Source organism: Neodiprion fabricii, chromosome 6 (assembly GCF_021155785.1).
Source record: "Neodiprion fabricii isolate iyNeoFabr1 chromosome 6, iyNeoFabr1.1, whole genome shotgun sequence".
NCBI classification, from domain to species: Eukaryota; Metazoa; Arthropoda; class Insecta; order Hymenoptera; family Diprionidae; genus Neodiprion; species Neodiprion fabricii.
In genome coordinates, this window is record NC_060244.1 from 9,129,024 (window position 1) to 9,153,552 (window position 24,529).

At 39.8% G+C, this 24,529-nt stretch overlaps 1 protein-coding gene and 1 long non-coding RNA gene across 4 annotated transcripts in view; one reads left to right on the top strand and one right to left on the bottom strand.

Moving 5' to 3' along the window:
* The window catches only part of LOC124184285 (LIM domain only protein 3-like), a 104,511-nt gene that overhangs the window by 56,865 nt on the left and 23,117 nt on the right, over nt 1-24,529 (bottom strand). The window lies entirely within an intron of this gene.
* The window catches only part of LOC124184287, a 60,413-nt gene continuing 42,506 nt past the window's right edge, over nt 6,623-24,529 (top strand). The window contains exon 1 of the long non-coding RNA XR_006871153.1: nt 6,623-7,165. This is a non-coding gene — a long non-coding RNA (uncharacterized LOC124184287). The remainder of the gene's footprint in view (nt 7,166-24,529) is intronic.

Genomic DNA, 24,529 nt, shown 5'->3' on the forward strand with positions numbered 1-24,529 from the left:
TTTAATTTCGGAATATTTTTTTAAGTGCTTGGAAGTGGTAGCGACGCTCGATTTCAAGATTGAAAGACGATGCCAAAAGAAATCGACAAAATTGAAACCATTCCTGCAGATTCACGAGATCTTACGAAATACGTAATGAGCAGTTTGAACGTTGATCATCTGAAATCTTGACGTCCGCGACTCTATCCATCCATCCATGACATGCATAAACCATTCGAGGGACGATTACTATTCGGTTAATCAAACAGTTAGTGAGTCTGAGGAGAAGAGGAAGCCGGAGCAGAGATTTGGGGATCGTTTGACCCCAGTTTATCATTTCAAAGTAGGCAACATCCACTCTGAATTAATGATTCATGGATAGGTAGAAGACGCTTCCTGAACCTGGTTCGCCGAGGTTGCGGCGGCGCCGAGGCCAATCCGGTTCACCCGCGAAGCGGAACTTGAGGAGTCCGGGTGGACGCAGGGTGCCAGGTTCCTTATTTACGGCGTCGCTTGAACGTGTCTATCTCCCAGCCTGTGGCGGACCTAGATCATGCCAGTTGCCCGAAAATTCATCCCTGCCGCACTGCAAGGACCTTCGTCTGTCTGGTGGACCCGGCTCGAGATCGCCATCTTAGAAACGCGGCCACCGCGCTAAATCAAGCCCCGTTAACTTAATCATCCCGATTCACCTCCGCCGAGTCCTGGTGCTGTTTAATTTAGCGAAAATTCTCTCCTCGGATCGGACGCACGTATCTTTGCTCTTTGATAACCGTTCGTTCTGCGTGTCTCAGCGATTGAAGAAGCTCGAGACACGCTTTTCACCCGTCGCGAGTGAAGCGTAGGGTATAAAGAAAAAATAAACTAATTTTTTTTCACCCTTGACGCACGAGTGATACTTGTTGAAAAAGGTTTTACCGAATCATTTATTAACGTCCGTACATCTCTGTAAAGTCTTTGTTCACATTCTTCCGAATTCGAGAAGATTTGCCCTCGTGGTACATGACGTCGTTTTAAAACATTACCGTTTTCTGTTTGAAAACATGTCGAAAGCTTTTTTCTCAAGATAGAAAAAAACTTAATTTACTTTGAATACGAATCCAAGGCAATTTTAGGTTTCCCATTCAACGTACGTTTCTGAAAGTATTTTATCCGGCCAATCCCACAACGTGAATTGGAACAGGCTCGAAAGCGTATTTCAAAAAAAGACAACAGAGCTATCAGATATCCTCAACCCCTTGCAAAACAAAAATTGACCAGAGACCGCGGTAATGATGCCTTAAAAAAAAAAAAAAAACCTCCGACGTACAAAATTCACCCTCGACTGTGTAGCGGACTTAATCGAGAGTACGCGAAACAGGAAGCGGAAAAGGCCAGCTTAATACTCTGTTAAACTGAAATGAACCCTTCTAATTCTGTCGTATAATTCTGCACCGGGGAGGAAAGGAACTCGTCATATCTCCGGAATATATGCAGCGTGTGACGGTTTCACCCGTAACGGGGAACGAAGGGGTCGAGAGGAGGCTAGCAGGGGGAGGTGGAGGTGGAGCGATATGGTTTGCAAAGCAAAAACCAGGAGTGACGTCATAACAGTAGCAGCTTATCGGGACTTGCGGTACATTAAACACGACGATGCTACGCTGCCACCCCCGCCGCCCCCGCCCCTCCCCCAATTCTGAACCTGAACCGCAAAGTAGCGTTAGGGAGAGGGTGAGGGGGGGGAGGGGGGAACTAACACTGCCGAAAGATTATCTTGTCGCTTTCAATATTCCTATGAAACGTGCGGGATGATAAATTGCACTCCTGCGATAGAACGGATGCACCTCAATGCCTAGCCTGATTTCGTTATCCCGCTATTTTATCCACCGAATCGGCACATTTTTTTTTTATTCGTTCCTCCGCGTCGTGTATTGAATCTTGTTCAGTATTTTTCTGTCATTAATGTGATTTTCGGCACTGGGAGAATTATTGCGTTTGGAAAATCGCTTCCTTTTGATCAAGTGAGTAGTTTTAATTGTAAGGAAACTATAGCGTGGCTAATTCTGTAATCAGTTTTTTACGTATTCCCAAAATGATAGTTTGGTAGCTTGAGGTGGGATGGCATTTTTGAATAACAATTTTGGCGTTTGCGGTGGATATGCTTAGAACGCCTAGAAGCATTTAGACTAGCCGAGAAGAGTTAGAGTCTTCGAAGATTTTATCCAATTTTTGTCAGATATTTTTTTTCCGAAGCTACAATTTTTAGAACAATTTATTTTCCTATCAATCGTATTCAGTGTAATGTTACATCTGCATTCTTAATACTATACGATAGAAAAAAAAAGCACGTTCACTAACCAATCACGAAAAATTGATCAATTTTCCAATTTCTAAACCGTCATATATTTTCGCGTTTTCAGCCCGAGTAGAAAAGAAAGAAAAAATTTATGTAACTTAATTACCGCTCGAGTTTGGTTCTTTTGAGAATCAAATTTCTGGCTTCCGAACGAATTGCGGATGTTCTAAACGGACGTGACCTGTGATTAAACCTTCAGTTCGAAACAGTACTCACGCATAATGATAGGTACAATAGAAATGTACGTATAAGCATGTAGACGGTTCTAGATAAGAGGCAGAGTAAAGTGAGTAAAGCGCAGGTATAGGTACCTACATAGTTTGTATAATCTAGATTTCGCAGTTTAATTATGCAGAGTTCACTTTCGGGATCGTAGCTATGCTAATCCGACCTTATTAATAAGGACTTAGTCAGAGTGGAGATCCCTGTACTAAATGGCGTCTAACCCTTCGCTAAGTCGAGCCGCTGCTCCGGCGTCGCCTCGAACCCTTGCTGTCCCTTTTACGCTCTCACTTCGCCTCTGCAAAGTAAGCGAGATTTCTCCATATAATCGTTTTATCCCCGCCGACTTTCGGGGACTTTACTTTCGGGACTTAAAATTAGGATGCCGGAGGTGCCTCCGCCAAACCGGTGAGAAAGCTTGCACGCTTCGCGGATTATAAGACGAAGAGTGTTATTAATTAATTGCGGCTAATCCAATCGACCCGAGATCACGTCGAGAGAAATTTCGATTCGACCGTTGATTTTTTTTCGCTATTAAATTGTCCCCCGCGATCTCAGGACACAACGGAAGCCGAAGCTTTCAACGATATTCCCGATCCGACGAATTTATTTCAAGTATAATAATGTTTTACGAATAATAATAATGACGATAACAATTCCTGAAACCCGTTATCGCGGTACGTATATCGGTGACGTTGCGGACAAAGGTCCTGTCGCTCAATTTTGACGCCGTGATCGTCGGCGGAAATCATTTGCCAACTCACTCGCCACACGCGTCAGGATCAAGTGGATCAATCGACAACCAATTATCGGATATTGCCAATATACATACATTATACATAACACCGGGACTTATCAACGCCGTGAAGATGGACGGCGATGCGTCGATACGGTTACACTTTTTCCCCCTTCGCCAGGATAAAAACTAGATTCAAAAAATCAACGGTCAACTTTCGAGAACTGTCGAACGTTTTTTTCACAAATTTTTCTTCTTTTTTTTTTCCCCCTCACCTCGTACCACGGGACTTTATTTTCGGCTCGAGATCCAGACGCGTGCGGCGAAGGTAATCAGCAGTAACGGATATAAGGTGCCTCGACGACTGAATACAGATTTTCTTTGTTGTGGTTTTGCTCGAGATGCTTTTTGCCCGTTGAATATCCAGGCGGATGGGGCGGACGGAGATCTCGGCTTCCGCGGTATCGACGCCTCACAATACACCCCCGATGCTCTCCTGACACCCCCATTTGCAAGCCGCAGCATTTCTGCGGCATTTGCGGAACACCGCGAATCCGCGACCGTATTTTCGAACGGATTTTTATTCAGATTTTTCTCTCATCTCTCTTTCTTCCTCCGCCATCCTCGTCCCCCTCCCCCCCCCCCGCCGTCTTTTTTTCCGCACGATTTTTTGCCTCTACCCCGTACGTGTGAAATTTCACAACGTTGAAGTTCGATTCGTATTGAAAATTTAACGATATTTGTTCCATAGAAATTTCTCTGCGATACGGACAAAAAATTAGCTCCACCGTTTAAGACAGTTTGTTTAGCAATAATTTTTACTCAATTATATACTAAAAATTAGACAAAAATACGATCTCACAAATAAAACGAATAAAAAAGACAGCAGCTGATTTTAGTGTTCGAAAAAAAATACGGAACAACTTGAAGAGTGTTCAACATAACTTGAGAGAAAAACAAATCCCAAAAATTTGAAACACGAAATTGTTTTGGGTACAAGTTTAGGGTTTTGAAATTGGTCGACGAGGACCGATGTTGGGGGCATAAAATATGGGGATAAAATCAAGCATGGCCATCGGTTATCCCGACGTGGATATAACGCAGCGATGAAATGTACGCGTTTGTAACGCACAATACGATTAATATCTCGTCGAAACCTGCGCACCCTGAAACTGTTATGGGCACCGATCAGTACCGCGACTATCAGTCGCTTCCGGTTCAACAAGCAGCATCATGGCTGCCCAACAAGATGGCGCCGGTTTGCCAATCCGTACGGTGATATGCAAGGGCGCATATGCGGTGTGATTTAAATGCTCCCAAAAAATACGGTTGACATTCCGAAACGTTTGTTGGTCAGACACGTTTTACTTTCCTGTGAAACTTATGAAAAATAAACAAATCATATACGCGTTAAGAAAATTTTTGGTTATGGTTATTGTAAAGTCCTCGTAACTATTTACCAGAAAATCCAGTACGTGTTAGTATTACTTTTTTGATATACAGTCACTCGTGCTTTATTTTTTTGCAACTATGTTGTTGAATCCTAAAAAAATTCTACTAACTTTTGCTTTGCCAATTTTTGGCGTTTATGTTTGAGAGTGGAATTGATGCCTTTTACCGCAACCTGTTACAACCAGTTTTCATTTTTTTTAAGATTTTCAGTCGAAATTCGGACTCTTTTCCTCTGGCAAAATTTTTATTTCTCATAATTTTTCAATCCATTTTAGGCACATGCTTGTATCGATGCATTTTTCGAATCACATGGAAACGAAGGTGATCTAAATACGCAAATACAAATGTGATTTTGATTAATAAATTGGGTGAAGTCTCGAGCAAAGTAAAAGCTCGTGCGAAAATACCGAGACACCAGAAACGAAGAAACGAATTCGTTTCCGCGGAAAATTTGACCAATAGAAAATTGAGGTGTGATTCCCGATTTTGGTGAGAATTCGAGTTGAAATTTGGAAAAAGTTTCGAACCGGAAACGGTGGCGAGGAGAGAGCGAGATGGAGAGTTCGTATCTAACCGTAGGGACCGAGTAAATCGTGGCTAATGGCGCTTCACTGAATCAAACCGCGTGCGGCGTTTAACAGAGCAAACAGACAGAAAATGGAGCGCAGCCGCATATAAAGAGTCGATGATAACGGAATGATATATGACTTGGTGTGAATAACATGCCCGCGGGCAGTCGCGGGGATGCAGCTCGAGGGGTGGAGGGTGAGGGTGTTTCGGGGGTGGCGTCGGGTCTCCGCCAGCAGCGCCGAATCCCGCTTCCATATGATTGATCGGGGCGAAGATAGCCTCAGATATGCGCCGTTCGGGATTAAGTGAATGTGCGAACACTTAATATCGCCGCTCTCCGGATTGACGCCGTAATACAGATTCAGGAATTGGGGCGTGGTTCGAATTCCGAATTCGAAAAGTTCCGAAAGCGACTGATTCCGAATTATTTGGTGGCGAAACTTCAAGTGAAGAAATCAAACTGACCAAGAAAGAACAAAGTTTCGAATGGATGTAAACTCGACGGCTCAAAGTTAGAACAAAGTTCCGAAAATTAAAGTTTCCATAGATTAAAATTCCGTAAATGAAAATATACCCACGCGGCGTAGTTTACTCAATGAGTGGGTGTAAAAAATCAGACTGAAAAGGAGCTCGAACGTAAAACTGTCGAAACTCCAAAACGAAAAAAGATCAAGTTGGCGAAATTTCACCAAGCTCGAATTCAGAATTTCGATGTATGGTATTCAAAAATTTGATGTTACTTCAAAGTTTGGTTTATTTAGTTTAAGTTTCGCCAACGAAAAATTCGGAATTTGGTGCTTGCAGAATTTTTCAAATTCGGAACTTCAAACCTGCCCGTTATCGAATTAGCGAAAACCTGTTGCATAGAATTTCAAAGTATAAAAAGTTGAGGTACGGAAACGTCAAAATGTGAGAAGGTCAAATTATAGAAAGCCAAAATATAGAATCGTCAGAACGAATGAGAATACTGCAAACGAAAAAATAGAATTGTTAGAATTCCGAAGATTCTATGTTTCAATTCTCTACACTTTAATCTTCCATCAACCTTACGAAGAATCTTACAGAAGCATTCCTACAAAAGTATAAAAATTCACAAATTATAACGAATCAAAGAGAAATGCGGCGTAGAGAAATAGAAAAAAAGTTGTCCGCTCAAAATCAATGACACCGCAAAATCTGTTAACATCGAAATACAATTTCAAGCATATTTAATTTTAAACAATGCTCTGCAGCTTGATATAGGTTTGAAGTTTAGAAAAAAGAGAAATAAATAAATACAATTATAAAACCCTTCCGCAATATGATTAAGAAAAACTTTTTCAGCTATCAAATTCCGCAGATCAATTACCCAAAACTTTGACGAATACTCAGCGAAATTGATTCCTTAAATCAGCCGTGAAACGTAACGTGTACATCAGCGACATTCTTCTCGAACGGTTTACAACCGCTAAACTTAATCCGGTCAGCCGTGTTTACATTCGAAGTTCATTTGAGCTCGGAGAGTCGGCAGGTGAACATCAAAATTACGCGTATAAATTCCGCGTCTCGTTTAACTCAACGAAGATTATACAAGTACTATACAGTGTGATAATTTTGTTTTCTCCTTCAACGAAATTGGCAGCAGGTTCGCTCTTCCGTTATTGTTTTGTTAGTTATCACAGTGCGTTGAACTTTGCCTCGTCAATGTGTCCATGTCACTCTCTGTGTGTGTGTGTGTGTGTGTGTGTTTGTGTAAGTGCGATCGAGAAGTTATACCGCACGGATCTGCAGTGACGACGTGCAAATCTGGAATGGCTGCGACGAAGTTTCAGCGCAATTAGCGGCTGTGAGGACGAGCTTGAGAGGCGGTTCGGATGATGAAAAATTACTCGGTGAGTAGCTCCTGGCCTGTAACGAGCATGCATTTTATGTTTACGTCGGCCACTCAATCCCGTGCCAATTATCGAACGTGTATTGTCTGATGGAAAGTGAACCGTTGTTGCAACGTTCTGCTGCTTGGTCTGCGGTTACGTCAAAAAGTTTCTTAACTGTTACGTCCGTGAGTGGAGTTACTCCTGAGCGGTAAGTGTAAACTGGTTGGCTTCGCTTTTACGTTCCAGGGCAATCGGAAATCAGGATGAGGATTGAATAACGTAGGGTTTGTTTGAGATATTACTTATATATTTATTTCGAGGAAGCTAATGTAAGAACTGTGGGAGAGTTAGCGAGTAGGAAAAATAGAGAGAAGTGGTATGCTGGACGTAACATAACAAATGGGAAAATTGTTGAATCAAGGTTTTCGGGTGCCGGATTACAGTTTACCAAGTTGAGCTTGATCAGAGATCTTCGAATCGAATGAAAAAAACTGCACCGTTTCATAACTTCTTGTACTCTCTTTTTCAGCGACAGAATATGCAGTTTATACTGCAATCGTTTTGACTGATCATTGTTTGTTTCGATGGTGAATAAATTCTTGTCGATCATCGGTGATGGATTGTTGATAACTTTTGCGTATAATATAGACAGTAGCTTTTCATGCGATGGTTTTTCGTAATTAAAATCATCTCCGTTAATTTGCAGATAATTTTGATTTTGCAGATACATTTTAGCAAGGTTATCGAAAGAGTTACGATTCATTCTTAGCATCAAAAGAATCGAATCAAAAATTGACCGATTATCGTGATATTTCCGAATTACGTACGGTTAAACGATATGCTTGTGTATCAACAAATTATTTTTCACCCCGAATACTTGTCACATTTGAATCTTAATCCAAACCCCCGTTATTTCATAATTCTTATGCTTCGGTGGTCCTCAATTTCAATCCCATTTAAAAAAATTTACCACCAAGCGTAAAAATAAAGAATAAGTGTTGAATTTCCGATCCGGGCTGTTACGAAGAAAAAATTCACTCACAGCCTCGTAGCTTAACGAACCGCGAGGTGATTATCACCCGAGTAAATGGCATAATAATTCGATATCTCGTCTCCTTATGCATAATTATTATCAACTCAATCAGCTAAAAGTACCATAAAAATTTCACCCCGCAACGCAGCTTCACTTGGCTCCCTACCTTTTCTCTTTTTTTCTTATATCTTGTTTCAAAGACTTTTACGGACACTTTTAATCGCCCTTGTTAATTCTCAAATTTTCCTCTTATCAAATTGTCTTCGATTGCAGAATCGCGAAAATTATTCTCATGCCATGATTCAACTTGTGCCTTTCTAATCGACGCTACGTTTCCTCTCAAGCGTTTTTCTTCTTCCTTCAATAACGGGGCAGCGGCACAGCAAGTGCAATGCCTATTGATTTCGTCATAGAAAAAAACCTTGCCTTATTACTTCCCAGCATTTTTAAAGCACGTATTTTTCCTAGTAAAATGGCGAGTTTTTGAAAATTCAAGTAATTATTACGTTTATCCCAAATTCCAGGAGAACTGCTTGACCGATTTGATTCCGTTTTTTTTTTATTCAAAACGAGCAGAGTTCGCAGTTTTCGTTACTTCGACACACCCGTTTTCGCCGAGTCGTACACGGTGTATCGATAATATACGATAAGGATCTCTGCGGGCGTTGAGCTTTCCCGCGTGCAGTAATTTCTCGAGGCTTTACCGAAGCGAGTAAGTGAGCGAGTGCCTGAGTGGGTGAGGTTATAACGGGGCCCGAGAATCGCTGTGGGAACAACTGCGACGTGCAGAAGCAATAAAGCACGAATGGTATATGTGCCACAGTAAGTTAATTTCGGGGCATTACTCTTGAAAGTATAACCGTTAACGGTAAATAATACCGAAACTATGCTCCCCGGGAAAGCGGCGGCTTCTTCCCGCACCTTGTACCACGTATGCCCCGAACCCCGTACCTACCCCATAAGGCCATAACCCATAACCATGCCCACCTCACGTGTAATAACTCGCATTCGCGAAATATATTACACTCCAACAAATCGCACTTAAGAATCGCCCGGAGATATGGGAATTTTTCTTTGGTCTTCTCAGTCTTTTTTTTTTTGTCGAGGGAGTTTTTCTTCCTCTTTTTCTTAGATCCTATTTTTCGCGCGTGGAATACACGCGACCACAATTCACGGGTTTCAGGTTCCCCATACAGGTTTTTATTACCGCTTGTGAATCATACTTACCGTGCTTTTTTGAACAGGAATTTTATTTTTAACGCGATGGGTATCGCGCGTTTTTAGGATTCTATAATTTTTCATGATTTCTTTTGGTTTTCATTGACTTTTCAGGGCGCGAAAACGTTTCACGTATTTTTCTTCGACTCAAATATATCGTACGAGTACAAATTTTCGGAAGCTTTCACGGAAGCTAAAATTCCAACAAATTTTATTTCACGTGACAAAATGAGAAAGGTTTCCGGAGATTCGAAAAATCGTTTGACAAAATATTGGAAGATTATACGAGATTTGACGAAATTTCACTTGTTTCAGGAGATCGAAAATAAGCTTATTCGATCTCGAAATATTTCACGTAACTTCGAACGATTTTTTGGTATTCCAAAGACAGGCTTCAAAAAATCTAATGTCAAATCAGAGTTTCGGAGCCATCTAAGTTTGATTTGTGACATTGCAACGAGAATAAATGTTTAATAAACACCGTTACCCGTTCAAAGTTCTTACAAAATGGTTATATTATCATAAATGTACTTATTTCACAACTATCCACCATCGGGCCGCTTCCCTCTGTAACAATATTGTACACACGACGAAGGGGTCGTCGGTTTGAAATTGTTCAACGATGTCATATTCCGGTTTGCGTATTTGATTATATAGTTTCAATTTAACCCTTGCCTTGCCCTCGGCAGCAAGTCGGGTATTTAGATTCTGTTTAATGCATGGCCAGCCTATCCCTTGCGGTGTTGCAGTTATCCGTAAAGGCTATGAATACAATAGCATCTCCGCGACGCGTTATATGCGTACAATACACATATACCACGGGCATAGAATTTCTCTGATGTATGTATAGTGTACCGCCACTCAGTTTTGCACACGTCTATGCAAAATTAACCGGCAGTCTCATAGAATAAGCATGAAACTCTGTTTACAGTACACGCGACACTTTGAAACCAATCAAATTTCTCCCAATTTTTGTTTTCCGTTTAGTTTCTTTTCCTCCAGACAAAAACTGTTATTATGAGGATTTTTTTTTTTTATTTTCTAATTTTACTCTAGAAAAGAGTTATAAAATTAGCTCATCGGCTAGTGATCGTTGAATATATGTATTTAAATATTCAACTTTTCAAGCGGCATTTTATCCCATATTGAAAAGCGTCGTAACTCATCGTCTTCTATCGTACATCTACTATTTATTTCAGCTCCAGAATCGCTCTATAATATGCTAGGATCGTTACAGCCGGACATGAGGTTGCGGATTCGGTAAATTATTTAGCCCTGAAACCGGTGGTCGAGATGAGATCAAGATGAGGAAGATCCTTACTGATTTTCCGGTCGAAAACCTCATTAAAATTTCATCGTCTGTCGAACCCAATTTCATATCAACTAAAATCTATGCATGGACGAAGTTATAAGATTTTAAAGTAAAAAGAAACGAAATAATACCAAAATTGCTGCTAAATCTCTTTTTCCAATTTCCCAGATTTGTTAGCAAATAAGTGAGCTTGTTGTTACAAGAAACTATTTCATTGTCTTTTGATAAAAAAAAAAAAAAATTGCGATTCTTGGGAACGATTCGGTTAGAATATGAGAAAAAAAATTTCTACAGAGTTTTATCGAACTGGTACAACAGCGAAGAAACTTAAAAAAATACATTTCGCCACACGTTAAGTTGACATAAAAAATACTGTTCAGTTGATAAAGAGCAGGCGGTATTATAAACAACATGATCCGGTTGTCTGAAATCCTGGTTAATGCCTGGTAGGATATTTTGAATAATTGACTGACGAGCCAAAGTTTAAAAACGTAAAAAAAAAATAACAATTTAAAAAAAAAAAAACAAATTTAAAAATAAAGAAACGCTGAGAGCCGGAAGGCACTTTTTAACAGCAGCCGGAGGATCGGAAATGAGTAAAAGACATTCAGGCGAGGCTCCATTACTATTTAAACGCCACCGCCGCTGCTTTCAGAACAACCGAATCTCACTTCTCCCTTCGTTCCGTCGTGATTTAAAAATCAGTATCGAAATCGAGTGCTTTCCCTTTCTATCTTTCTATCTTTCTTTCTTTTTACTTTTTTTTTTTTTTTGAGAAAGACACAACGATTTTTTTCCCGAGAGCAAAAAGAGAAAAAAACGAAAAGAAACGAAAGTCCGAAGAATAGAATAAAATTGACACGACCGTCGTTCGCGATATTCACTCTCTTACGTGGAACTTTTACCGCTCCCCTGTATTTTCCCGCTTCGAAGTTACCTACTGCAGTCTCTCTGTGCCTTGCCCGTTCATTACGCCGGTCCTTCTGTGAGACGGATCGTCTGTACGTGCGCTCACTTGAACGATCGAGGGGAATTGAGAGCGCTCCGTTCGTTGCCAGCGGTGCAAGCCCTTCCGCCGAGTGCATTCTACCCTTATACTGTACGCGATAGACATACAGACCCTGTGTTGTACAAGCGGATCGTGAAACTGGGTACAGAACGGCTCGGTTGTATACCTTGTACGTTGCGGGTCGACGTGCGTATGACGTTTGCACGTTTTTCACTCGATTTCAGTGTTTTTATTTCATTTTTTCTTTTACAAATAATTGGCGGGTTTTCCATGCTTATGGATAGAAAATTGTGAGGATCATATTATTTAACTATTTTCGGCGACGCACTGAGAGAATTTTTTAGTTCCGGTTACCGCTCAGTCCTCGACTATTTTCATTTTTTACCACAATCGAAAAATAGAGTTTTAGGTAGAAAATGAATATTGGTTTTCTAGCTGTTACCGGAAAGTCTGTTATCCGTTACTGATCTTCCTCATTATCATCGCTGTTGCTATATTTTATTGTAACTGTTGCGAAAATTTAATGCTTGTGCAACAATAAATTGATTTCAAAGCCTTGTTTAGCTAAAAATTTACAGTAAACCGAAGATACTGATTTTGCGTTGCAATTTCCAAAAAAGGATCGATAAAGGCGCAAAATGGTTACGTGTACCTCGTTTTTCATTATCCCAACAATATTCAAACAGTTTTTTCAACGATACCTGTTTAACTGAATTTTTCTGGTCACTGTAACAAACGAAATTTTTCTCAGTGTGAAAGTAATTCTTATCAGTTTCTAACCTAATTATTCTCAAGTCATACATTAACGATTTCAAACAGTTTTCAGTGATGTCAGGAATTAGAATCTACTGGATAAATAAAAAATAGCGAATCTGGGTTAATGGGATTCAATATCTTGTCCGAAAAGTTAAATAATTACTGTAATATTAGGGGTGTTAAAAATAGTTGGAATTTATTAATCAAATGAATATTCATATCATGTAATAAGCTTTCAAATTCAATGAGTTGAAAAATTTTACTCGAGGAGATGAAAATTATCACTGTATTACATAATAACGTTTTATCAAATCGGAGCCAGAAAGTATCGATTCAAATATTTAGCTGTCGAATTAAGCGATGAAATTATTCGTTGTTATTAACAGTCTGTTTCATCGAAGTAAGTTTTTTAGTTTCTTCAGATAAAAATGTTCGTTTTTGGTTTACCAAAAAAGTCCCGTTACTTGAGTTTCGACAAATTATTGTTTTCCGGTGGTTATATACCGAATAATTCCATTGATTTCAATTCTCGCTCACTGACAATAAAACATGAATTGTCATACATTTTTTTTTACGCCAACAACGAAACTGTTCAACGATTCAAGATTCTCCGGAGTACTTGTATTCGTAATTCGTATTGAAACGTTGTATCAGGTTATGACGATCGCAACGATCGATTAACTTGCCGTGATAGAAATGAGATAAAAAATGGCAGATTAAAGGTGAGCCTAAAGGGGTGGGTTTGGAAAGAGGGGCGGCTGACCAAGCCCTAATTTAGTTGTCCACCGCGCCTGAGGGAGTCTGGACAAAATTTCTGGAGCAGATAATTATAAGGGTCTGTACCCTGGAGCGGTTTTGCCCGCGCGTGATCCGCGTTATAAGCGTTATAAGCCTGTTACGAGCGGCTAACTATATCGCTTTTAGACAAATTTGTCACCGATCGATTTTCGCCTGGCATGTCTTTTAAAAAAACGCGCCGCAAGTCGAGCTTGCGATAAAGAGTCAGCAAAAAACAAAAAAAAAAAAAAAAACCATCTTGAAAAGAGTATACAAACAGCCGACAAGAATATGAAACAAATCTCAAAAGACTCGCTTCGCCAAGCTTCCGACTTCTCAGGTTTATCCTTTTACTTCAGATCATCGCGATCAGTTTGTCACCGGAATTGCAGCTGCGGGATCGTAAATTTTTCCCAACTGTATACCGTATAAGCCGAGCAATTCTTGCCTCTCAGATTGGCTAAGATGATATTTGTGGTTCGGCGTCGGAGGTTCGAAGCAGCGTTCTATCCCTCCAAACGAGGAGTTACGAGGAGGAACGTTTTCCTCATCTTCCTCTTTCCCCTACTTTCTTTTTCCGGAGTTCATCCAGGCTCAGTTTTGTTGTCTCTACCGTAATTCATAATAACCAGAGACTCGCGTCTTCTCCAGCCGGCTACCTCCTCGGATTCCTCCGGCATTTAAGGGTTTAACACATTTCGAGACGCTCCCGTTTCTTCCGGATCACGATAAGGATTTGCGAATGACGGTTATAGCCTCTCACGCGAAGAAGTTGCGCCTCGATTTCATGCCACTGAAGTGATTTTTATTTCGTTCTTTATTTCCCTCTTCTCTCGCTCTCTCTCTCTTTCTCTCTCTGAATCCCCCGGGAGAATACCGCACAACGTATAAATAAACGATCACCTGGAATGCAGCCAGTGCGTGTAAAACGCCATATATACACAAGCGATTTCCCCACGATTACTAATTCATATTAAAAAGTGTTCAACTCTATTTTTCCCCCCTCTTCTGTTTGGCGCCCCGCGGATGGTTTTTGTTGCTTCCTTCTTTTCTCTTCTGGATTCCCGGCCGGCATTTTTTTTTTGTTCATTTCGAATAATTTCCGTTTTTCAACCGTACAATTTTTCATTCGGCTACGCTAATCGTTGCCCCTTTTTCCATCCCACCCCCACCACTACGTCTCCCGGTAATATTTAATTTTTAATCCGACTTTATTCAAATGCTCTCCCCCTCCTTCTCCGGCTCACCTCCCCCCCACATTCTCCATTACTGGACTTCTAATGGGAATACGATTTATATCCTGGCCTGTGCTTATTTTACATTTATGCTAAGTACAGACTACGTGGGCAACTTTTTCCCTTTAACCCCCCCCTTCGCTACTCTCGAGGTTTGTTTTACCGTTGAATGCCAAATTGAACACGCTTTACGGATATGAAATTGTTTGTGCTTGTTCAACTTTTCGATTCAAAAATAAATGAATCGGTTTCTGCTTTTGGGACCAGGAAATACGCTCGAAGAAAAAGGTTCAGTATCACAATGTGCTGAAAAAATTAGCCTCTTTCTATTGAAGAAAGGGATTTAATTGAGTTGAAATAATATTCTTTATATTTAATCAACTGCATTTGAAAGCAAATACATGTATATGCTTCCTCTTTGTTTAATGAACAGAATGGTAAACAAGATGTTATTTTGAATTGAATAGGACTTGGTTCAATTGTATCGCAATGCAAATGTGTTTTGAATTTCAAGAAATCTTATCATATTTAAACAAAGTTTTCTCAAAGTTTTTTTCTAATTTTCTTATTCGTGTTCACAGCGAGATATGATTCTAAGCAATTCAATCACTATGACTCTTGTGTGATTTCGTTTTTTATTTCTATGCCTATGACGCGATTGATACCTACTCGCTTTCTGATTTCATATTTTTTCTGCTTCGGATTTAACATTATTTCGAACAATTTTGAGATCGGTTTTTACTCCTCTTTGATGAGTTAAAATGATTTCTATGTATTTTTATTTACTAATTAAAAACGATTTTAAACGAGTTACAGGATTCTAATTATTTTTTAAATGATTTTCATTCTTATTCACCGATTTAAAATGATCTTCGGCAGTAACAAATCCAGTTAGAATATTCAAAAGCTTTCGATTAAACGGATATTAATATTTATATTCGGGAAATGCCTCCCTTTATCAACAACGTTTTGCAGTGTTGGCAAAAAAAGATCAAGAAACAAAATCATAAAATCCCAGTCTTTGACTATCCCGTTTCTCCCCAATCTTTCGTCAACGTCAAAAAACTTGAAAATCTTTCCGGTGACACCGAAGCTTATAATTCGGAATATTTTTCGATCACGTTTGTATCGAATTTAAATTGACAATCCAAGTTGATTGACCGACGTTGTAAATTATCGAAAAACTCCTCAAGGTTTTCAAACCGCAACAGGACCATCCGAGTTTCGTAAATCGCGGCTACGGAGCTTAGTTTCCAGACAGTAGTCCAGTCATGAATTCCTCCGTAGCTGGAGTAGCGAACCCCCGTTTAAGACAGACAAATGCGTTTCGGTCAGTTGGGGCCTGGCGGCCGCCTCGGTCAGAGATTTACAAGTTTAGTTACCACTGATCACACTCCGGGGACCAAAGCCTGATGGAAGCTCCGTAGGTAGTCTAGACCGATATGAAGTTCCTCGCCGTGAATTTTCGCTCCCAGAAATTTATCCCACGCGATGCTGGGATCAGCGATCAGCTGGGGAAATTCGTCGAACGCGGGTCGACATAAAATTGTTCAACGTTAGCTGCGGTGGAACGATCAAACTATAGGAATGAAAAACATGACGTTCGGACAGAAAATGAAGGAGAAGAGTGAGTGAAGAAAATCTTTCTTTTCCATCTCGCAAACGGCGGCAACAAATCCTTCCAGTTTCCTAACGGTTACAGATAGCGAAGGCAGCGACGGCTATAGTACGTAACCGCACCTACCTGCGGTGTCATTTTTTCCCTCCGCTTATGAATGACCAGCGTCGGATAAGCCGAGTCCAGGATGTATCGCCGACCGGCGGAGAGCCGAGGGTTCAGAGCGCACGAACATTTGTTTGAATTATTTTATATCCGGCGATTTTTTATTATCTGTTCCCTTCCCTTCCCTTCCTCTCTGCCCGAACGTTGTTGTTACGCCCGTACAGCGAATGCTTTCCGCACGGTGTTCAGGGACCTCTGCGAGAAATGCGAGATTAGGCCGTTTTGCTCCACCCCTCCAGGCATCACCGGAAGGATTATTTCCGCGTCGAGTTTACCGGCTAGAAGCGTGTTGTATGTACGTTAAACCGCGCGATTACACGCGTGCTCAATTTAAAAAAAAAAAAAATTAAAATCCGCGCTCGCCAGATTTGTGTTTTTGTTTTTTTCACATCTTCCGTTTTCAAATATTGTCTTTTTTTCTCTTGTCTTCATTTCTCGAGATCGATACAAACGTTGAATGACAATTCGGCTTATGCAACATGAAATATTTCAAAAGCTATCCCCCATTTTCCATTTCGAATTCCCATAGTTTTTCACAATTCATTTTTATTCATTTCTCTTTTTCTCGTTTCATTTAATCCTCTCACTGAAACCGAAATGTTATCACGAAACAAAAAAGAGTGAAATAAAGGTTAAAAAACAATCTTAGTGTTTGAAGAAAAAATTCTACTAGGAAAACCGAAGTATAAAATGAGAAACAAAATTTATAAAAAAGTAGGAAAACGACAACGAAATAGTATATTGTGTCACATGTGCGGAAAATGGGTGATTTTCAATAAGTGTGGTCTGCAGCCAGCAGGAAAGTTTTATTTGAGAATCAGCGAAGGTATCATTGACAGCGCCTGAAATTGTGGTTAAATAACCACACAAAAACGCCAAAGACGGTTCTGGTACGTAAACTTGAGCACTTTCCTCGTGCGCATGTGTCAACGTCGTTTTACTACACTGTTCGGAAATGTGGCACTTTACGCACGCTCCACAAGCTTTGAAAATGTAACTTACCGAACATACGTTGGAGAATTTTTTTTTTTTCTCTTCTATTTGCTCAGTATAATAAAGAAAAAAGTACATGTATATGATCGCATAGTATAATATCGTCGAATACCGTTCTGTCCGTGTCTCCATGTTTATATACATGTATAGCATAAAATGGTACTCATTTCGAGAGAGAGAAAGAGATACAGAGAAAGAGAGAGAGAGAGAGAGAGAGAGAGAGAGAGAGAGCGGGCAGTTTGTCGACCAAAACCGCGGAGCATAATGGGAAAATTTGCGTAAACGGTAGGGCCATTAAACGTACCCTTGTGTGTTCCATAATATGTGTGTCCCTCTGTGTGAGCGGTGCTCGTGGGGGCCGGGAGGGGGGAGGGGGGGGAGGGATATGAGGGTGAAACGAGGGTGGGACTATAACTCGCAGTAATACCAACCTAACCGTGTACCCATGATTATAACGCTGCCAATTAGTCAACCCAGCTTACGATGACACCCCCCTTTCTCCCGTCTGACCCCTCCTTCTCCGCAAGCTTTTGCACTCCTAGATCACACGAGTTCTACAGAATAGTACTTGATGCGGTATCGTCAGTCGCTAATTGACGCTGGTAGAAACGACTCGGTATCGTATTCGTAATCTGGCGGTTCGATGAACTGAAATAAAAGAGAAAGGGGCGAAAAAATGGATGACGGTAAAAGTCAGAACCGGTTTTTCGTTATTTTAGATTTTTGTTTCAAATCGTTCAATTGTCGAACCGACGATGAAACGGGTATATGTTTTTGTGAAAAATATTTTTCTTCGAAAGTTAATTAACTTGATATTGAAAAGCGACAATCTGTGAAGATTTATAATTTTTCATAATTTTCGACTTACGGTTAATCGTATTTTGTCACACTACGCGAGGTGTTACTATTACTGGCGAGAGAAAGTCGGAGGGATTCAAAGCTCGTAGATTTTCCTGCAGGGCTCATAAGCCATGCGTCATTTTGTGCCCTGCAGCAGCAGCAGCAGCAGCAAGTTTAGTAATTATTCAGTTAAATTACGAGACAGTTGGCAACACTTTGCAACATGTGTTATGTAACTGGGTAAAAATCTCTGAATTAATGCCACCAATTAATTATGTTTATGAGTGTCTAAATTGTAACGGTATGTTTGGCGTGCCACCAAATTTATACGGTAACATGAAATTTTCAGCATCATTCGGCCATGTTTTCGACAACATTTACCGAAACTTAATGGTGTCTTTGTATGTGTATGGAAAAGATGTACGAAAAAAATGTATGAATTTTCGAAACAAGAATCATCATCGTACCAGATTAATCCAGACGAATTGCATTTTCTCTAAATGGAAAAAAAATCGGATTTCAAACGGTGTGTAATTCGTCGAGATTGCATGGTGTGATGATGTGAATTTTTTCCCAGATAGTAGCACCAATGACCTCTAAAACCTCGCAGTTACAGATTTTTTTAATCATTATTACTTTTACAATAATATATGTTAAGAATATGTCAGCAACGCGTGTATTTTAAACGGAAAATCCACACTTTATGGGGAACGGGATAGAGTTGAGATAAAAATCTGAAAAAATTTGGTAATCTTTTTTGAATTACTTAAAGTGGGCTGGGGGGTGATCCGGAAAAAATTCATCACCACCCTGAATAAGGACGACCCTGGTATGAACCCTTAATAATTGTAAACATTCGATGCATTCATCTTACATCTTTCCATTTTAGATCGTAATTACAAAAAAACATCGGCGCGCATTATCGTATACTTATTATCAAAGTGCGTTTGAAGGTGGGATTAATTTTTTGTAAGAGAAAACATGACTGGACAGAGTTTTATATTGCCTCCGCGTAAAATAATTTTCACAGCGTAAAGAAAACTCGAAACGAAATTAATATTTTTATCGTAATTCGCCGATTTCGAATCCCCGGATAGAAATGCATATAATTTGAGTTTTTTTATTTTGTTATTTTCTGTATTGTAAACTGCAAATGCAGGAAAAATTGTTGCCCGCATATACAGACGGACGTGTTTGGAATAAAACAAAACAAAAAAAAAAAAAAAAATAATAAAAATAAATAAAAAAAAAAAAGCGAGAGAAAGACAAGCGCATATTGGAAAAATCCTTTAATTCCTCGTGTTTTCTAGCCCGGGGTGGTGGTGGATCATTGCAGGGTTGCGGGAACAGCGAGTCGACCGCGAGACTCGGGCGCGGGGGCAGGAATCAGATATTTAATTAATTTTACGTCGTGCGCAAATGAAACGGAAAAATATAATACGATCTGACGTGTGGTTTGAAAACTCCCTCTGGTCTTCACCCTTGCAGCTACCCTCGATCAACGCGCATCCAGCTTTTTCCGCGGAGCTTGCAGCTTGCGAATCGTAACATAATATACAGGTATGTCTAGACTTTATTATTGGCACGTATATGTTACGTATATTAAGGTTGTTTTTGAATTTTTATGCTCCCAGGGACTTGAACGCTTTCAAACTGATAGAAAAAAATTCCCTGAAAATTTAAGCTCTCCATATCGTATGATCGAAGCATCTCATTATGGAAGAAATTTTTTTTTTCTCTTTGAAATTTTACAAGCGTTTGACGAATATACCGATAATTATGGAAAGTAGACAATTTTTTGCAATGCTCCCAACGAGCAACGTGCGGAGAAGTAGCTTTTCTGTCTTCTATTCGTCGCTTCTCTTTTCGCGTTTGTTCAACGTCCCGATCAACCTCGGGCTTTCATCCGTTGGATCGAGGGCGGGAAGGGTGCGTTTGAATTTTCGTTTATTTCGTTTTTTCCCTTCAATTTTTCTCCCTTCGCCCTACAAACGCGAACTAATCAACCTTATATCGAATCCATGATTTAATTTGCGTACCTGACAGCTACCGCGCGTGCACAGCTGTTTCGATTTTTTCCACGGTATTACACACGGACAATTTCTGGTTTACACGGCTTTACCAACAACTCCAAATTCACCCCGAACAATGCTTACTGTCATTGTTGACCCGTGCTAAAAATATTGTGCAGAACAATGAATAGTCACAACCCCATACGCTGGGTTCAACCAACTGATTGCAAATACTATTTTTTAATACTTTAAATCACGGTTCTTTGAAGCCTATTCAAACAGTCTGAATTTATTGAATCAAGTTATTTTTTTTCACTCAATTTAACATTCAATCGAATCGAATGATATTCGGTGTACTGGAGATAGAATTTGAGCAATGTTTTGTAAAATTTATTTACTCTGTCGATAAAAGTTTTTTTTTCCATCAACTGTATTCGTTTAATTTTGAATGAGCCTATAAATTTATTTATATAATATCGTTACTTTGTAATTTAATCTGTTATTATAATTATAAAGTTTAGACATTGAAATATTTTTAAACTCATTGTACTACTGAAAATTAGCCTCAATTCTCTCATTCTTACAATTTACATCACGTGTGAATTGAAAACACTTGTTGGATGGACGTAAAATATTGGATATCGATAGTTTGAACGCGAGTTTTGTTTTTTATTCCTCGCATATGTTTGATTTATTCATTTTTCTATAACACAGTGTGATACCGAGAAGCAAAAATTCATCGATTGTGGCTCAGTTTCGTTTCATTTTCGACCCACTTTACACGACGCGGTCAATCTATAGTTTATTTTTCTTAAATTCACGGTAAAAATTTTTGATTTCACTAAAATTTACAGGAAGAACACAAAACAAGTAATTTGAATCTACTAAATTTTGTAGTAAATTCATTGTATTTGTAAATTGAATAAACAGTAAACGTGCGGTGAATTCACTGTCCCGTATCGAAATAAAATTTGTCAATACAGTGTAGAAAGTTCCGTACAGAAATTTTTAACGGTGTATCGCCGCGTTCGAAGATTGACTTGTCGTTGCAAATAACGTTGCACGTACCTCACTGCAATTAATACTGAAAATACCGATAGGGCAACGCAAATCGGCATATTAGTGTCGCTCGAAAACTATCGCAGTTCGGCTCTGTGGCGCAATAAAGTGCGATTTGAACGTTGAAATCGTTGTATATTATCGGCACGTGTGCGTTTGTCTGTACGTTTACTACAAACGCGTGTCTCTGCGATGCCAATAAATCAGCGCGTCGATCAATTCTATACGTCGTACGATTTCTGGTATTTATATGTCCGATATAAATTGGCCGCAGATCGTACGCCCGCCTTCGTCCAATTGCGCAATGGTGGCTACACACCGAAACACGATTAAACACGCTCTACTGTATTCCAAATTATTCCAATCGCCCGTTAGCTAAATTGACCGTGAATGTATGGATATACGTGATTATTTATAGAGTGGTCAAAGTTTTTTCAAACCTTTTTCGAAATCTGTCCAATCTCTGGAAGTTCGAAATTCTGGCCGAAAATAGGTGATTCGGTTTACGGGAAACTATAGCGAATATTGATTAAGGTAATTATCCGAATTACTGTCACATTTCTTTAATGTATTTTTTTTCTAATTATTACAGGGCGAGTAGACAAAGTAATTAATTTTCGTTACTCAGATTTTTGGCTGTGATTGGCGAGTGGGATGAATTGTGGAATGGATGAATGAATGAATTTTAAACCAAATGACGGCTCGTGTTTTAATATATTTATAAATAAATTAAATTACACTCTGCTATTTGTACCTTATGAATATTGATTATATAATATTGATTACGCATAATTTTCAGTTTTCAAAAAAGTCTTATACGTGGAACCTCAGCACAAAATAACGAAATTATTCTATGCCTCGAAAATTATATTCTTTGACTTTTCACCTTATCGTTAGTTACGAAATCTCGCAAAGTTATAATAAGACAAGCATTGCAAAAATGAAATTTGGTGTTTTGACGTATTAAAAGATACGTTACGAGGTAGGTGTGTTAAGGTTGAACAGTGTATAGAGCGGTAACGAATAGCTGGACTGCAGGAATTAGCGTTACAAGTGTGCCGTTAGTTAGCGATTGGGGTTGCAGGCTAGCCGAGTAGCGAGCGAGGGTGGTTTCTCGATATATATCGACAACGGGGCATCGATTATATGCTCGATTAATTCGTGACCGTCCCCGCAGCCCCTGACTGGCTAGTACACCTCACGTGGACGCGGTATAGATGGTTTCGGCATCTGCACCCGGCACACATTATTTTTAATCCCTCCTCAGGGTGAAGCAGTTTTTTTTTTCCATAACCTAAACTTCCTCCCTTCCCTCTTTCTCTCTCTTTCCCAGTCCCCTCATTTCCGCGGGGCAAGCTCGGAACATTTTTTTATTTCACCTTTTTCCATTTTCCTCCTCGTCTTTTTTTTTTTTGAACATTCCTACGCGTATTTACCGGTCACGATTTTTTTTTTATCGGATCAAGGGTTGTTTCTTACCAACCCGTTCCTATTAAAAAAATATTACGAATAATCCTCACACGTCGCACAATTTACTCTATGTTGAATCGATCCCGGATCACATAGTCTCCTTGTCAGTCTCCGATTCTTAATAAGATTTTCACAAGACATTTTTCTGGTCAAGATGTTGTAAAAATTGTACAAGCTTTATCTATGGAAATTGTGTGTTGGATAGATTGAACGGCGCTAGAACGAATAGAAAAATCATCAGGGTTTGTATACTCCAAAGATTCAGAAGAAATTTTTTTTAACCTTGAGTCTGCTGATTGTCGATTTGTTAATTTTCACGAATCGCTTGTAGTTGATAAATTTTAGTTAGTAGATGACGTAGCTTTTCACTAAACCTGAATCTTGTTTTTGGAAAAAAAATTTATAATCCAACTGAATCCTTTTTCTCCCTTTCTCAAATTGACTCTGCAGTTTTATAAAATCAGTCTTGATCAAAAACTCAAATTGTCACTAACACCAGCTAACAATAATTAAAAATAAATCATATGGGTAAGTGTATTATTTAGCCAAGCTTGCCAAGCTGCTTTTACCCTTTTGTAATTTACTACCAAACGTCTTGTTCGCGGTTTTATTTTCGTAGTTTCCTTGAGTCTAGAATCATACCGGCAAGTGTACCGAGAAGAATTTCTAGTTTTAGTTACCGTACAGTCATTGACTATTTCCATGTTTTACCGTAATCAAAAAATGCGGTTCTGAGAATAAAATGATAATTAAATTCACAGCCGCATAATGGGAAAAGTCTAGTTAGAACTGTTTTTCATTATGGTCACTCATACAAATAGAAGCGATAAGTCAAAGAAAGGACTTAATATTGCTGTATTATCATTAAATGTATATCACTGACCTAGACACGATACCACTCGATAGTTATCCATCATTGCTTCCAGTTGCTTTACTAAAAAGTTTACGTTCAGTTCCAAGTATGGCATAATCGTGCCACTGTCAACAACTTATCGCTAACGACAGAAAAACTAAACTTGGTTCGCTTGGATAATCGAAGCGCAAGTAAGCACATCTGATTCGCAAGTACGGATTTTAATGGAAAAATGTCTAAATCCCTTATCCAAATCAAATTTCCCGTACATGGAGACGGCGGTGCAACCCACATGCCGTGTTATCCGTGTGCTCGAATCACCGCGACGCGACGTGGAGGGAGGGATTTGGATTTGAAGGGTGGAAGGAAGGGACGCCCGGGCAATTAGCGGGCCGTCACCGGCATAGTAGCTGACAGGGCCTCGGCGCTCCTCGCATCGTGCGTTGCTCGTAATCTACATGCGTTCGCCAAACTCGTAGATCCAGCCGGCTTGCAGCGTGCTTGCGGCGGGACCGGTAACCGAGAGAGAGAGAGAGAGGGACCGACACCCCCTAATTAGAACACACAACCGGTGCGCGAAATCGGCACCGAGTATCCTATGAATGGTGGGTCAAATATGCGCGATCGAGATCAGCTCGAAGCAGCTGCAGCCGTCCTCAGTGCTGAATATGGGACCACTTTAAGCCGGACACTCTGCGTTCCGTTCTGTAACCCGGCGCCACTTGTTATGCTCAAAGGAATTCCTCGCGAGCTCTTCGGCGTCCCTCTGATTGCGCCGTGTGGTCCCGTTGCTCGATCGGTAAGTCGATCGTCCGATTAAGAACTCATCCGTGCGGTTGGCGAATTTATACGGGGACACGTCACCGAACTTCGACATTTTTTTTTCATCGATACGGTATTTTAACTGTCGGTATCCAGTATTCAGTATCGCAAAACAATTGCTTTTGGATTTATTGTATTCAGTTTCTGTGGAATATGTGATATTTGTTCGAATCGTGTTTTATGTAGGCATTTTTTATTTTTTTTCCTTGT